The sequence below is a fragment of the Myodes glareolus genome, chromosome 20 (assembly GCF_982192425.1).
Source record: "Myodes glareolus chromosome 20, mMyoGla1.1, whole genome shotgun sequence".
Lineage (NCBI taxonomy): Eukaryota > Metazoa > Chordata > Mammalia > Rodentia > Cricetidae > Myodes > Myodes glareolus.
In genome coordinates this window covers 56,057,018-56,072,677 of record NC_142045.1, presented here as the reverse complement: position 1 = coordinate 56,072,677, position 15,660 = coordinate 56,057,018, and the positions used below count along the sequence as shown (strand labels likewise).

At 44.8% G+C, this 15,660-nt stretch overlaps 2 pseudogenes; one reads left to right on the top strand and one right to left on the bottom strand.

Annotated features, from left to right (window-relative positions):
* Positions 1-295: 295 nt before the first annotated feature.
* Positions 296-1,599, top strand: LOC148118865 (ubiquitin-conjugating enzyme E2 D1 pseudogene; annotated as a pseudogene).
* A 6,434-nt stretch (positions 1,600-8,033) lies between these two features.
* LOC125412137 (UBX domain-containing protein 2A pseudogene) lies at positions 8,034-9,480 on the bottom strand (annotated as a pseudogene).
* Between the last annotated feature and the right edge of the window lie 6,180 nt (positions 9,481-15,660).

Here is a 15,660-nt window from a genome sequence, read left to right as displayed (position 1 = left end):
CGTGGTTGCCTTGGCCAACTGCTTTCCTCATATGCTAATTTCCCGGTTTTTGTATAGATCTCCCAGACTACTGTCTTGGCTCACTCTGAACCACACTAGAAGCAGGTGGAGAAGCTCAAAAAAAGTAAATGGCGAAAAAGTGCCTGGCGCCGCCGCCTGCACACTTGCGCACTGCCCGGGACACGGGGAGCAGCCGCCTGCCCCATGGCCCTGAAGCGGATCCAGAAAGAGTGAAGTGATCTACAGCGCGACCCACCTGCTCACTGCTGTGAGCTGTGAGAGATGACCTGTTTCCTGGCAAGCAACCATCATGGGGCCCCCTGGCAGTGCCTATCAAGGTGGCGTCTTCTTCCTCACTGACCACTTCCCGACAGACTATCCCTTTAAACCACCAAAGACTGCTTTCACGACAAAAATCTACCACCCAAATATAAACAGTAATGGAAGAATTTGTCTTGACATCCTGCGGTCCCAGTGGTCGCCAGCTTTGACTGTGTCTACAATGTTGTTGTCCATATGCTCTCTTCTCTGTGACCCTAATCCAGATGATTCCTTGGTACCAGATATTGCACAGATCTATAAATCAGACAAAGAAAAACACAACAGGCACGCAAGAGAACGGACTCAGAAGTACGCAACTGTAATGTTTTCAAACACTTTCACTTATACCAGAGTACTGTAAAATCTATGTCTTTTTCGACACTAGCAGTAAATCGAGCGCTGTGGGCTGTTCCTTTGTTCCATGAACCCTTTGGTTTCTACTCATTTTAAATGTGTTTCTGAAGCAAGACAGAACAAACCTTTAAAACTACACTTGAAACTGTGCGGAGAGCGTTTGGCATCTTGTGCTCGTTGAGGAGGACATTTATTTGGTTTCTGAGACACTTGGACACCTGCATCTTTGAAGCAAGATCTGCAACATGACTGAGAAACAACCAGATGATTTTTTTTTTTGCTGAAAGGAGATGTTTTTACATGAGAAACACTGTATGTATTGTCCAAGATGTCATCACTTTTATAAATCTGAATTCAGATTTCATTCTTTGTTAGCTCACTTTATAATTTGTATTTTTTTACTGTATAGACTAAATATATTCTATGTCAACTCATGACTTTTTTTTCCTGTGAACAGTATTGAATCCCCCATCAACTGATGATGAATTAACTGTGCCTCCTTGTCTTAGGATATTCTGTGGGATGAATGCATATTTCTTAAGCCGGAACTGATCTTCACACTGTATTTCCCAGTATACCGATTAGAATGGAGAGAACCTTGTTTTGATTTTATTATACTTGACTTAACTTTATTGCAATGTGAATTAATTGCACTGCTAAGTAGGAAGGTGAGTCACTTTTTTTTGGTTGCTCTTCACATTTGAATTTTTTTTCTGTATAGGCAATATTATATTGACACCTTTTACAGATCTTAGTGTAGCTTTTTCCATATAAATAAAATACTTTTTCTACTATCTGTCTTGATTACTTACTATAAAAACCAAAACTGCTTGATCTGTCCTTAAGGATCAAAACTCCAGAATTTTTCATGAAGACTATTTCCAATGAGGAAAATTAAATCTTTCTTTTTTTTTATTTAAAAGACATTTGTTTGGGAGTGAGTTCTGCAGTCCACGTGAAGAAAAGAGAACACCTTGTAGGAGTCAGTTCTCTTCTTCCACCATGGGGATCTTTAAAAATCCAGCTCAGGTCACTTGGTCACCTCTAACCCTTGACCACTCCACCTACTATCTTGGCACTTCTAATAATCACTTTATTCCAGTAGGTTAGTATCTCTTTATTAGCTTGTTGGCTGTGAAGTCATTTACTTTGGTCCCTTGTTGTAGACAAGAATTTAGAAGCTGGGGTTTATCCACATCCAAGATGGATTACTTATAAATGTCCCCAAAGGACTGTGGGTTTGTATCCCCTACCCTAAAGAACAGTCTTGGTAACTCTGAGCAATGTCCAGGTTGACTTGTGAGAAAGACTCTCAGTATCACTGCCATGACATCATTCAATGTTTTAAAGTCTGGAATATCTAAAATAGAATTTTAATGCCATCACAATTTGAGAAGTATGTGTAAATGATTAAGAATTTGACGGCGGTATCGCCATCCATTGTCGGATGAAGGTTCCCTCTGGTCTTGCCTTCTTTGCTCACATTCTCTTTCCTTCTGCTTCTCGTTTGGACCTAGGGAGTTAAGTCCAGTGTTCCAATGTGGGTCTCTGTCTCTATCTCCATCCATCGCCACCCACATTGGAGCACCGGACTGAGCCCCCCAAGGTCCAAATGAGGAGCAGAAGGAGGAAGAATATGAAAAAGGAAATCAGGACTGCTAGGGGTGCGTTCACCCACTGATACAAGGGGACTGATCTAATGAGAGTTCACCAAGGCCAGTTGGACTGGGACTGAACGAGCACGTGATCCAACCAGATTCTCTGAATGTGGCTGGATTCTCTGAATGTGGCTGGCCCGGAGTCTTTCTGAAAAGCCATTGACAATGACACTGGGACTTGTTTCCTCTGCATATACTGGATTTTTGGGAACCAGTCTGTTTGGATGCTCACCTTCCTGGACCTGGAGGGAGGGGGGAGGAACTTGAACTTCCCACAGGGCAGGAAACCCTGACTGCTCTTAGGGATGGAGAGGGAGGAGGAGAGGGAGTGGGGGGAGTGTGAGGGTGTTGGGAGGAGGGGCGGAAATGGAAACTTTTATAAATTAATAAACTTTGAAAAAAAAGAAAAAATAATTTGACGGAGCTACTTGGTAGCAAAAAAATTTCAACTCCATTGATTATTTTGTCATGATTTGTTATTACTGGAGCACAGGTTAGCCTCTTAGGAAATACATCTTTATGAATGATTGTAAAATAATTAAATAAAATGTGAAATGGATGTGTAAGAAAATACTGGGTCTGATAAATGGAGATATTAATGTCTTGAAGTGGTCATCTCATGAACAAAGTCCATGTTACTATCCATTCTATGTGAACTACCTGTCTCTTGAGGTTAGGTATTCTCATTTTTAGATAGTATTTAGTGTATTGTGAAAGTAAGAGATTTTGTTTCTTGAGTATCTTAAAGTATCACTTGAAAAAATTCCTTTGTGTTGACGATGATGGTGCATACCTTTCATCTCAGCATTCAGGAATCAGAGGCAGGAGGATCTCTGTGAGTGTGAGGCCAACTGGTCTACCTAGCAAGTTCTAGGCCCACCTGGGCTATAGTGTCAGAGAGTATATCTCAAAAACAAACTAATAAAGTTTTTTTCCATTTGTATGACATTTGCTTTAAATAGCCTTTCCAAGGACTCACTGATCAGAAGCTGCAGTGCTGGGCCTGGAATCCCTGTGGGAAATGGGGCAGTTTCTGTAGTTTCTGTTCACACGGCACTGCACTGACACAGCTACCGCATAAGTCAAAATGGTTAGTGATGGGCTTGACGGTGAGAAGGAGGACATGAGCCAAAAACCAAAACAAAGCTCGTTAAGGATGTCAGGGAATCCAATATAAACACTGATACAATCTGTTCTTTGATGGCTTCGGCAGGATGCTGCTTTTATGAGATTCTGTATAAATCTGGCCTTAGAGTCAGAGCCTTTACCGGTTGCCTTTCACCCTTGGCGGTCTCTGTGTATCTGTCTGTAGACACATGTGCGGCTTGTGTGCCTATGCCTAGCCGCATGCAGGCTGTGTGCCAGCGTGTGCCTGGGTGCCTGCCACTGTCTGCTGCCTCGCAGTTCATCCAGGCCAGTGACATTGGCCTCTCTGCCTGAAAATGGTCTTCATAGCACTGGCCAGTGGAGGCTGTGACGTCACAATTCTCCGCCCTATGGAGCCTGAAGGAAGCTTGGCTCAAAATCTCTGCATCGCTAAGAAAAGCAGCAAAAGCATCCCTCAGCTGTGCTGTAATCAGGATTGCTGGCGGATGGCTGGGGACACAGAGCCTGTAAACGTTAACTACAGACGTGTTAGTTTCTTTCCGTTGGCATTGCGGGTTTTACTTCTGTTCTTTCGGAATTAACTTCTCACTGCCCTCTATGTCGGGAAGGTTAAAACCACAGCAACAACGCAGGGAGTGCCTGCGGGGACGTGGAACTGACACACAGCTCCCCAAGGCTGCTTCCCGCTGTCTTCTCGGAGATCCAGGTAGGCGGAGTCTGGCCATCACCGCAGAGAAGGATTTCGGGAAGGCAACTACGAAGAGGAGTTGTAGTCGATTAAAAGACTGGGTTTGTTTGTTTGTTTGTTTGTTTTTTGAGACTGGGTCTCTGTGTAGCTTTGGAGCCTGTCTCCCTCCCTACCTCCCTACTTTTTCTTCTCTCTCCCCCCTCTCTCTTCTCTCTCTTTTTGGTTTTTTGAGGCAGGGTTTCTCTGTATAACAGCCCTAGTTGTCCTGGAACTTACTTTGTAGACCAGGCTGGCCTTGACTCACAGAGATCCGCCTGTCTCTGCCTCCAGAGTGCTGGGATTAAAGGCCTGCACCACCAACCGCCTAGCTTAGGAGATTCTTTTTAAAGCACAGATTTAAGAACTGGAGTTACCAGAAAGAGTGCTCAGGGTAAGAAAATGCATGTGCTGGAAGGGGAGGCTTCTCATGGAGCTTCCACTTTAGCTCGGTGGTTGTCTTAGGGTTTCTACTGCTGTGATGAGACACCATGGTCATGGCAACTCTTACAAAGAGAACATTTAATTGTGGTGGCTTACTTACAGTTCAGTGGTTCAGTCCATTATCATCATGGCATTGAAGAGACTGGACAAACTCCATTTTGAAAAACAGCTCCATTTTAGACAAGGTTTCACTAAAAGATGAACTCAGCCCCAGTAAAAGTTATAAACAATTCCGGGAAAAGCCACCCACTATGTCTGTATTGGTTAAAGTGATCCCACCAGAGTGTCCAAACAACATCTGCTAGTTTCAGATGTCCTTGTGGGCATCAGATCAAACTGTTTTAAATTCCTGCTTACTGACAGTTGCTATTTTGAAATTCCACTATACCCAACCAATGACTTCAAAGATTGTATACCCATACCCAATTCTGAAATGCCAAGGCCTGTGCCACCGTGCTTGGTTTTCCCTTTAAAAAAAACCCCTTACTCTAAAGGTTTGGGATTGTTTTTCTCCACCTGCTGCAATGGTGTGTTGAAACTCGCTTCAGTAAACCCCAGTGTGTTTTGCTTTGGAAGCTGCAACTCTGTTGTGGCCTTGTTTGGGGGTCTTGCCACACAGGCACAGCAGTGTGACATGGTGATATGTGGGCAGACATGGTGCTGGAGAGGTAGACATGGTGCCGGAGAGGGAGCTGCTGCATGTTGCTATGCTGGCAACAGGAAGTAGACTGATTGTCACATTGAGAAAAGCTTGAGCAAAAGAGACCTCAAAGCCTGCTCCCACCATGAGACACTTCCTCCAACAAGGCCGCACCTCCTAATAGTGTCACTTCCTTTGGGATCATGGGGAACACTTACATTCAAATTACCACAGTGGTTCTCAAATTACATCTCAAAGGTTTGCTACGGACCTTTGGCTTTCTTTTCCCTATTTTTTTTTTTTGTTCACATGTACTATTTTATAACAAGTGTAAATTACTTAACAGAGCCTTTCAATGAATAGCATTTACATCTTTAAGAGAACAGTTCATTTAACCATTCACAAAATACCACTTCAAAAGTATATTAAGACACTAAAATAAATACACACATACTGCACTGCCAATGTATAGAAACATTATGAGGTGTGCAGAATAAGTTAGGGTAACGTAAGATTATTTTATCTTTGAGAGTGCCTAGCAATCTAGCTGGCAGATTAGGATGTATAAATCAGATAGGTGCTCCTGTATGTCCATCTTATCCGCAAGATAACTGGTGACAGATCTGAAGCAATGAGTTGGGTCAAATTGCATCACCTCCTAAGATGGTCACTTATCTCAAGCTTTGCTTCCCTTCCAATTGATTCCCCCAAGGTCAACCTGTAGTAAGGAATCTAGAAAATTCACAGCTTTGGATTTTCAAGTAAAAAGCTTTATCATATGATTATCTTTAAGAATATCATCCACAAAGTAACATTTTCACAGTTTAGAAAACCACAGTTATTGCTGATGATTGTCCTTATTGGAATGTCTCTCTGGCATGTACTTCATAGGATACACAAGGAAACCCTGTAGCTTCCGGTTGAGAAACATTCTTGTGAAATGCCCTTCATAAAAATAAAGAAAACTGCTTATCAATTACAACAATGCAAATAGAAGTTTCATGATAGGCCTATGTGAATCATTTCCTTAGAGATTTTTGAACATATTAACATTTGAAAGTTTTGCCTGTATCTGAAAGACAAAATCATCAATTTTACTACCCTCTTTTATTTGGTAAGAACATAATTATTTCTGTTTTACTAAAGAGTGCTCTGTGTAAACGTTATCTACAATAAATATTTAATTTTCTATTACATACCTGCTGAATTCCTAGGTAAAGGACAAAATGAAAATGCTCTCCTTCATCCTCATTCTACACTGCCCACCCAGAAGATGAAGGTGTGGCCTGTGGAAGGCTGGGGGCTAGGGAAGACAGCGTCTTTGAAAGAAGGCTGCAAAAGAAAGGGCGGAGCCAGGGCGTCCAGTTCCGTACATAGGCTCCTCCCTGTTATTCCTGAGTCTTAGTTCAAACCTCATTCACTCTTTCCCAGCCCCACGTCATCTGTGGTAGGAGACTACGTCATGAGTGCTTCAGCTTCAAGAGGGCAGGCTGAGTAAACATGGGAAGAGGATACAGCTAAGTGAGGTCTACATGGTGCATGTCGGGGGAGTCGGCCACCGTCTGTGGTGAACTATACAGGGTGGATTCTCACAGGACTCAGGCCTAGCAAGATTCCTGCAGCATTACACTAAATCCCTACAAACTCAAGGCTCCAAATGGAGCTGGCACCATCACCAACTCAGTTAACCATAACGTTTGTGGTAGGTGGCAGGAACAGACTTTGTTGTTTTAAGATAGTCTTATTCTGTAGCCTGAGATGGCCTGGACCTCATGGTAATCCTTCTGCCTCAACTTCCTAAGCACTATGATCACAGATGTGGACTACCATGTTTGGCCAGGTATTGGCCCTTTGGAAAGGACTCCCAAATGATCCTTTGTCAAAATGTCTTTGCTAATATAGTGTTACATGTTTCCTTTCTATTCTCACAGATGAAAAGAGCTGTCTTCTGGAGGCTGTAAGGTAAGTGATCCTACAACAGAGAGAATGGAAAAACAGGCGAGAGTCATTCATCTTCATCAGACAAACTGTTAGAAAAAAAAAAAACCACAATGTCACCTTTCTCAAGAAATTCTTTCATGCTTTGGAAATTATGTGCTTTTTCCTGCATGGTTCACTTGAGTGCAGTGCCCAGGGTCAGAAGAGGGAGCCTTAAACAGGAGTTAGAGTGGTTCCGGGTTGCCATGTGGGTGCTGGGAATTGATCCTGGATCCACAGCAAAAGCAGCCAGTGCTCTTAACTGCTGAGCCACCCCTCTAGGTGTGAAAGTTGCTATTGTTAAGAGACAGGGCTTTGCTATGTTGCTTAGACTCACGTGACCCTTCTCTCTCAGGAGATGTGAAGGTGTGCGCGAGAGCTACAGGGCATGCACAGCTCTGGGCAACTTCAGAAGTCATTGTCTTTAAGTGAATAAACATTTGAAAACTTTGAGGGTTGTTCTCCCTCCCCCACCCCAGACAGGGCTCCTCTATATAACCCTGGTTGTCCTGGAACTCACTCTGTAGACCAGGCTGGCCTTGAACTCAGAGATCTGCCTGTGGCTGCCTCTGGAGTACTGAAATGAAAGGAGTTCACTACCACCACCTGACCAAACTTTGAGTCTTTAATAATTATATATACATGTAACTCACATAAAAAGTTTATAAAATATATCCAGCACCTATGAATACTGCTGCTGGTATGAGCCACTCAATCTTTGCTACAACGTATACCTCACTTGTGTTTTTATTGATTTATATTTATATTTTAATTACTTAAAGCTTAATTCAACAGAGTGAAAACTGAGAAGCCATGAGGGTTAGGCATAGGCACTGTTATAATTACATTGGTGCTTTAACATGTCATGTACAATATTTTAATATATTGCTATTTAAAAACGAGATAGCTAACATTTATATTAATATCTGCTGTTTGGAAATGTTTCAGTACTGATGCTGTGAAAGCTCTTAATTTAGGCCGCATTAAGATTAATGGCATAGCTATTTAATATCTCATATTGTTTAGCTAGTATTTGAAGATACACATTTTTTTTCTGCGTGGCCTTTGGGAAAAATGCATTAGCTGTGGTTTCCAGCCATACATTAGTCTCCTAACTTTAACTTGTGAACATTTAACCCCCCCAATAAGGAATTAAGTAGCATTCAAACCACAAGCTCAAACTGACTTCTGTCTCTCACTTCTGCATGTCTACTTCCAACCGTCATTTCTCTCAGTCTCTCAAAAATCAAAACTGTTGGAGTTTTCTAAAAGGTTCAGAAGTTTTCTGGAGTCTCTGAATAATTGCAGCATTGTGCAAAACTGCTTCTTCCAATGTGAGCATCTCATCCAGAAGTCTGAGGAAAGGAAGAACCATTGTCAGGGCTCTTCTCTGAGATCCTTGGTACTTTTCAATGAAGTCTTTGATGTGGCTCACCCTATGAGAAATGTTTAATCTTTGGACAGTATTTCCCCATCGGACAACCAGATCTGGATCCAAGATGTTCAGTGACATGGCAGAGAAAGTACTTTATTTCCTACTTTGATACTCTTTGCTTTAGAAATGATTCCTAGTCTGTGGCCCTGTCCTGAGAAGGGCTGGGACAAGGCTTTGTAGATACACATACTTTTTTTTAATCTTCAACTTTAACATCCACTTCTTTATCAAAAATTCCCAGTAATTCTAAAGGTAATTCCCCCTTTTGAATTGAATTCAGAAACTGCTGATGGGCACCATTAGAGGAACTTCTAGAATCATCATTGACTGTGAATTCATTTTTCCACAATTTTATAATTACATCTGCCTTTTTCTTCTGTTCAGTGGGAGACAAACATTTGGCACCAAGCTTCTCTGCTTCTTCAAAAAGGCTGTCAACAAAATATTCACAGTCCCTTTGCTGATTATCATTGAGGGGCTAATTGTTAGGAGGTCCTAGTTCACAAATCCATTTTTCTTTTATACTGACTGTCAAGGTTATCTACTTCTTCCATTCTCTTTCTTCTACTCAGGGCCTAGTCTTCGGTCCTCTGGCATCCGCAAGAGCCACAGCAGCTGCCCGGTCGTAGCCCCTCCCCATTCAGGAGCATCTGGAGACCCTCTGTAGGGACCACCGCACTGGGGAGACCCCGTCTGCCTCCCTCAGCCCACTGGACATGCATTTTCCCCTCTTTTTTTTATTTTTAAATTTTGCTTTATTTTCTGTGCTTGTGCTTAGTGTGTGAATGCATATTGTATACATATAGAAGCCCATGAGAGGGATCGGATCGCTTGAAACAGCCCCTGGAGGTCAGGAGAGGAGTCGGATCACGGGAGTTCCTGATGGTCATGGGTCACCATGTGGGTGCTGTGCACCTCAGCTCTGTCCTCCGGAGGAGCAGGTAATGCTCTTACCAGCAGTTCCTCTCTCCATCCCCTTTCCTCCTTATAAATAAATAAGATTATAATATGGCACCACAGGTGGCTTGCCTAGGGACTGTAGTCTGACAAGATAAAAAAATGTGTGTCGGACTGAGCTAGTGGGAGCGCACTGACTCTGGACTGAGAGCGGAGGAACCTGCATAGGACCAAACTAGACCCTCTAAACGCGGGTGACAGTTGTGTGGCTTCTGCAGTCTGTGGGGTTACTGGCAGTGTGGTCAGGATTTATCCCGAGTGCATGAACTGGCGTTTTGGAGTCCATTTTCTATGAAGAGATACCTTGTTCAGCCTAGATATAGGGGGAAGAGCCTTGGTTCTGCCTCAAATTGATGTGTCAGGCTCTGCTGACTCCCTGTGGGAAACCTTGCCCTCTCTGAGGAGTGGAAGGGCATGGGGGATGGGGAGAGTAGGAGGAGGGGAGGGAGAAGGAACTGGGACAGGTACAGAAAATGAAAAAGATTGTTTTTTTTAAAATGGGTCAGAAAGACTGAACCTGAGGGTGAAGACACAGCTTTCACTGCACAGGGGGCTCTTGTGAGATTCCTAGAAAACAGCAGCCTTAAGAATGGTTCACTGCTATTTTAAGATTCTTTTTCTTTTAAAAAAGATTTATTTGCTTATTATGTATACAGTGTTCTGTGTGTTTACCTGCAGGCCAGAAGAAGGCACCAGATCTCATTATAGATAGTTGTGAGCTACCATGAGGTTGCTGGGAATTGAACTCAGGACCTCTGGAAGAGCAGCCAGTGTTCTTAAGCTCTGAACCATCTCTCCAGTCCTATTTTAATATTCTTGCTGGAAAATATCTCTATAAAAAGAATGTTGTCTCCATGTAGGCAACCTGCAGAGCAAACGCTTTAACTATATTTGAATTCATCACTCTCATTTGGTGCGAGGTTTTAGCCAAACTCCAGAATGGGTGCCTCTTTTAACACCAGGCCTTCACTGCCCCAATAATGTCCCCTGCTGTTGTGGTTTGAATGGTAAATTCCTGGTAGGCTCACCGACTGTTTGTGGAAACTGTGCAGCCTTGAGAAGGTGCACCCTTGTCGGAGAAAGCGCATCGCCAGGGGTGGCCTTGGACAGCTCACAGCCACTGCGCTTCCAGGTCTTTCTGTTTCTGGTGTGTGGTTGAGATAAAATCTCCCCACTTCCTATTCTGGCTGCCATCACGGATAGCTAATCCTCTGTGTAAACCAAAATAAACTCTTCCTAAAGTAGCCTTTGGTTATGGAATTTCCTCGAAGCAACAAAAGAGTAATGAAACACTAATCTCCCTATCCTGCCTCAACAAGACTTGGGGCATCTGCTGGCCGGTGTTCCAAAGAACCAGGCAGCTCGCCCTTGTTGGCTCATTCTAGTTCTCCCTGGGAATGTGAGGTTCATTTCAGTCCTCCCTCCCTCTCTCTGTCCCTCCGTCCCTCCATTCCTCCTTCCCTCCCCTACCCCCCTCCATTCCTCCCACTTCCCTCCCACCTCTTCCTCCTGCCCTCCCTCCCTCCGTCCCTCCCTTCCTTTCTCCCTTCCTTCCCATGTGTCTCTCATTAATACACATGCTTGGCGTTACACTGATAACAACGAAAAGCAACATTCATATGACCCAATAATTATAGGACAAAGAAAAGTACAAAGAACTCGGCTACATAGCTACTGCGGAAAAGCAGCAACTGAAAATAAAAGTAAATCACTTTACATTCACGAATGCAAAGTCTGACCTAGCTGGATTCAAAACTTCAGTTGAATTGTTTTTATAATTTCATACACGTAAACAATGCATTATGGTCATATCCAACCCAGATCCCCCCTCCTACTCCACCTGGACTCCCCCAATCCGGCCCCTTTCCACTTCCATGCTTTCCTCCTCCTCCTCTTCTTTGCAGTTACCTTTGTAACCAAGGGGTAGGGATTCACCAGATCCTCCACCAGTGGCCACCCCACTGAGGAAAATCACCCCCTCAAGCCACCATCACCCGCCAATAGCTCCTCATCTGGGAACCACAGCATTCTCTGTCCCAGTCACGCGGGGGTTGCCGTGCTTGCTCTTGTGAAGATGACCACAGCCGCTGTGATTGACGGTCCAATGGCCCCACGGTGTCCAGACGACAGCATTTCCCGGCTCTCCTCCCATGTTACAGCCCTGTTTCCTGAGCTTTCTGTTTAGGGATGAGCACACAATAGTTCTTATCCTCAGCGCTCTGGCCAGCGATGGGTCTCAGCACTGACTTCCCCACTGCAGAAGGAGGCCTCTTTGACCAAGTTTGGGAACAGCACCAGTCACAGGCACAAACCTTAAATATTTGGAAGGTAGTTTAACAACATGTCCGTATAGCAAAATCACTACAGTATCCTCATGGTAGGACCGGAGTCTTCGCCACTGTCCTATTGCTGTGAAGAGACACCACGACCACAACAATGCGTCTAAAGGAAAGCATTTAACTGGGACTGTTTTACAGGTCAGAGGTTAAGTCCCTCATCACCACGGCAGGAAACAAGGCAGCATGCAGGCAGACATGGCGTTGGAGAGGACCACCGTGAAAGTTCTCCATCTGGATCCGTAGGCTGCAGAAAGGGGGAGAGAGACACACACTGGGCCTGGCTTGAGCATTTGAAACCCCAAAGCCCACCCATACGGACACACTTTCTCCAAGAAGGCCATGCCCCCTAATCCCAGCCAAGTAGCTACTTCCTAATGATCAAACATTCAAGCATACAAGTCTGTGAGGGCCATTCCATGACCTTCCCAGCTTTGGGGTTTTGACCAGGTTTACATAGCCCAGCATGAGTTCCTTCCGGTGAAACATGTCTCACACCAACTGGACACTGGTTAGATGCCTCAGTGACAGTCACGGCCCAGTAGGCACCTCGACAGCACCCCCTCCCCCGCAAGTCAGCCTCCTAGCATGCAGGAGCCACTGCACATTGGTAACGTGTTTCCCAGCAGCCTGCATAGTGTTTCTCAGCACTACGGAAGCCAGTCAGCTGGGAGGAATTTGCAGGGCAATTCCAGCTCGGTTTTTCTGTCTCCTGCAACTGAAATGCTTTGTGTCTTCAGCAATAGGGTCTCATCGTCTGAAAATTAGTCCTTTTGATTTGGTTTCTGATGGCTTTTCTCTTCTTTATGAATAAACAAACCAATTTGGAACATCTTTCTGTGCAAGAGAAGATTTCGAATTTCTTTCTTTTTACATTAATTAAGCTCACTTAATTAGTTGACTATGATAATGTACTTAGAGCTGGGAATACGGCTCACCACATTCCTTAGTAGGAAAGGGCCTGACCCCCAACAATACACACACAAGAAAACAATACACACAATAAAACAATATACTCGCTTATTATTTTGGACTCAATTCAAAATTTATCTACATCACACTCCACCCAGTTTCCTGAAATTGTAAACAAACTTAATTTCCTGCCTGCTAAAATAGAAATCTCAGGACTAAAGAGATAGCTCAGGGGTTAAGAGTATTGGCTGCTTTTCCGACTCCTTCAAACATGCATGCATGCATACACACACACACACACACACACACACACACACACAAGGAATACACTCACACACACACACAAACACAAATCTTATCTATTTTGTAAAAGATTAAAAAAACAGCACATTAACCTCTCAGAAGCAGTTTCTAAGGGACTAAATCGGAAGTGTTGACCACAAGTCCTGCAGAATTTGACATTTCAACACCTGGAGAAGAGAGGAAATAAGGGCGTTCCACCTGAGCTGGCAAAAGTATTTGGCGTTTAAGAACACACATGTGCAAGCTACATACGACGGCCCACACTGGTAATTCTAGCACTCAGGAAGATCAGGAGTTCAAGGTCATCCTCAGCTACACGTGGTTCTGAGAACAGCTCAGACTGCTTGAGACCCCCTACTCAACCCTGCCCCTGTGAAAATAAAGATATGCAAACTAGTATACATTCATTCTACACAAATGTGCATACAGCTTGGCATTGATCACGACAGTCAGCTGTGAAACCCCTTCCTCAGGACAAGCTGTGTTGTGGTGCAGCTGGGGAGAAGAGAAGCAGAAGGCCCAGAAGACCTGTAGTAGCAGAAACAAGTTCAGTCAAGGTTGCTTGGCAGTCTGGCTGCCTTGGAATGCCATCACTACCTCATTTCAACTTGAAGCAGATAAAGGAGCAGGGCTGCCCCGGGAGGAGCATTCCTCAGACAGCTTTATTAACTATGATGTCTGTGTGCGGGTATGCGCACATGGAGGGAGTTTCCACAGAGGCCAGGGATGCCAAAGAACTCTGGAGCCAGAGCTCCAGGCAGTTGTAAGGCACCTGATGTGACCTCTGCAAGGCAGCAAGTACGGCCAACCCCTGAGCTGTCTCTCCAGCTCCTGGTGCTGTGTTTGAATCCGCACAGTGACGAAAGCGCGGCCAAGCTCACTTCCTCCCTTTGCACTGTCATCTGCAGCGGCCTTTCCACGTGGAGGTTTCGAAGGAAGCACTCTTAGGGTGACTTCTTTCTCACTTGAAAAATGTGTGTGTAACAGGCTCTCCTCAGAGACAGAACTCAGTAACAAATTCTCCTTCTTGTGCAGGCCTCAGAGGTAGAACCCAGTAACAGGTTCTCCTCAGGGATGGAACTCAGTGGCAGGTTCTCCTCAGGGATGAAACTCAGTGACAGGTTCTCTTCAGGGATGGAACTCAGTGGCAGGTTCTCCTCAGGGATGGAGCTCAGTGACAGGTTCTCCTCAGGGATGGAACTCAGTGACAGGTTCTCCTCAGGGATGGAACTCAGTGACAGGTTCTCCTCAGGGATGGAACTCAGTGACAGGTTCTCCTCAGGGATGGAACTCAGTGACAGGTTCTCCTCAGGGATGGAACTCAGTGACAGGTTCTCCTCAGGGATGGAACTCAGTGACAGGTTCTCCTCAGGGATGGAACTCAGTGACAGGTTCTCCTCAGGGATGGAACTCAGTGACACGTTCTCCTCAGGGGTGGATCTCAGTGACAGGTTCTCCTCAGGGATGAAACTCAGTGACAGGTTCTCCTCAGGGATGGAACTCAGTGACAGGTTCTCCTCAGGGATGGAACTCAGTGACAGGTTCTCCTCAGGGATGGAACTCAGTGACAGGTTCTCCTCAGGGATGGAACTCAGCTGTAACAAGTTCTTCTCAGGGATGGAACTCAGTAACAGGTTCTTCTCAGGGATGGAACTCAGTGACGGGTTCTCCTCAGGAATGGAATGCAGTGACTGGTTCTCCCCAGGGATGGAACTCAGTGACAGTTTCTCCTCAGGGATGGAACTCAGTAACAGGTTCTCTCCAGGGATGGAACTCAGTGACAGGCTCTCCTCAGGAATGGAACTCAGTCTCCTCAGAGATAGAACTCAGTGACAGTTTCTCCTCAGGGATGGAACTCAGCTGTAACAAGGCTCTGCCTCCCAAAGCCATCAAAAAGATATGTTCATTGTAAAACACACAACTTCAAGCACAGAATCAAAAGTTCCATCATACATCACCCTACGTGATGATGAGTGTACTAGATCCTAGGGTCCCCCTAGAGAAAAGAAAGCCTCCGTGCACGCCTGCAAAGCAGCATCTAAAAGGGGAATCCTTAGCCAAAAGTCCTGCACTTGAATAATACTGTCTGCACTACCAGTCTCTGTCTTCAGGTTGGCTTCAGGAGAGGTGGGAATGATTAGTTAGAACCATTGGGCTCCAGCTAACAGGATTAAGGTTCTGCTCAGAGATACTAAGTAGGTTGAACCTCATGTTTCCTGTCTTTTCATATTTCAAGTTCACTTCTCCACAACTTTGCTTCTGTGTAGACTGCGGTGCCCCCAGGAGCTGTTGCTGCCGCTCAGCCCGAGGCTAGCCTGCCTTCTATAATGGAAGTGTCTGGGAAGAGAGCCTGCTCCTTCCCCAAGGGCGGGAGTCAGCTGGACAGGGAAAGAGGACGAACCCTTTCTTCATCTCTCCTCCGCCACTGGAAATGGTCTTCTAATTGAATGCTCTAGCTACCTTGTCAGTGTTAGGCTGGAGGCCCCAGGACA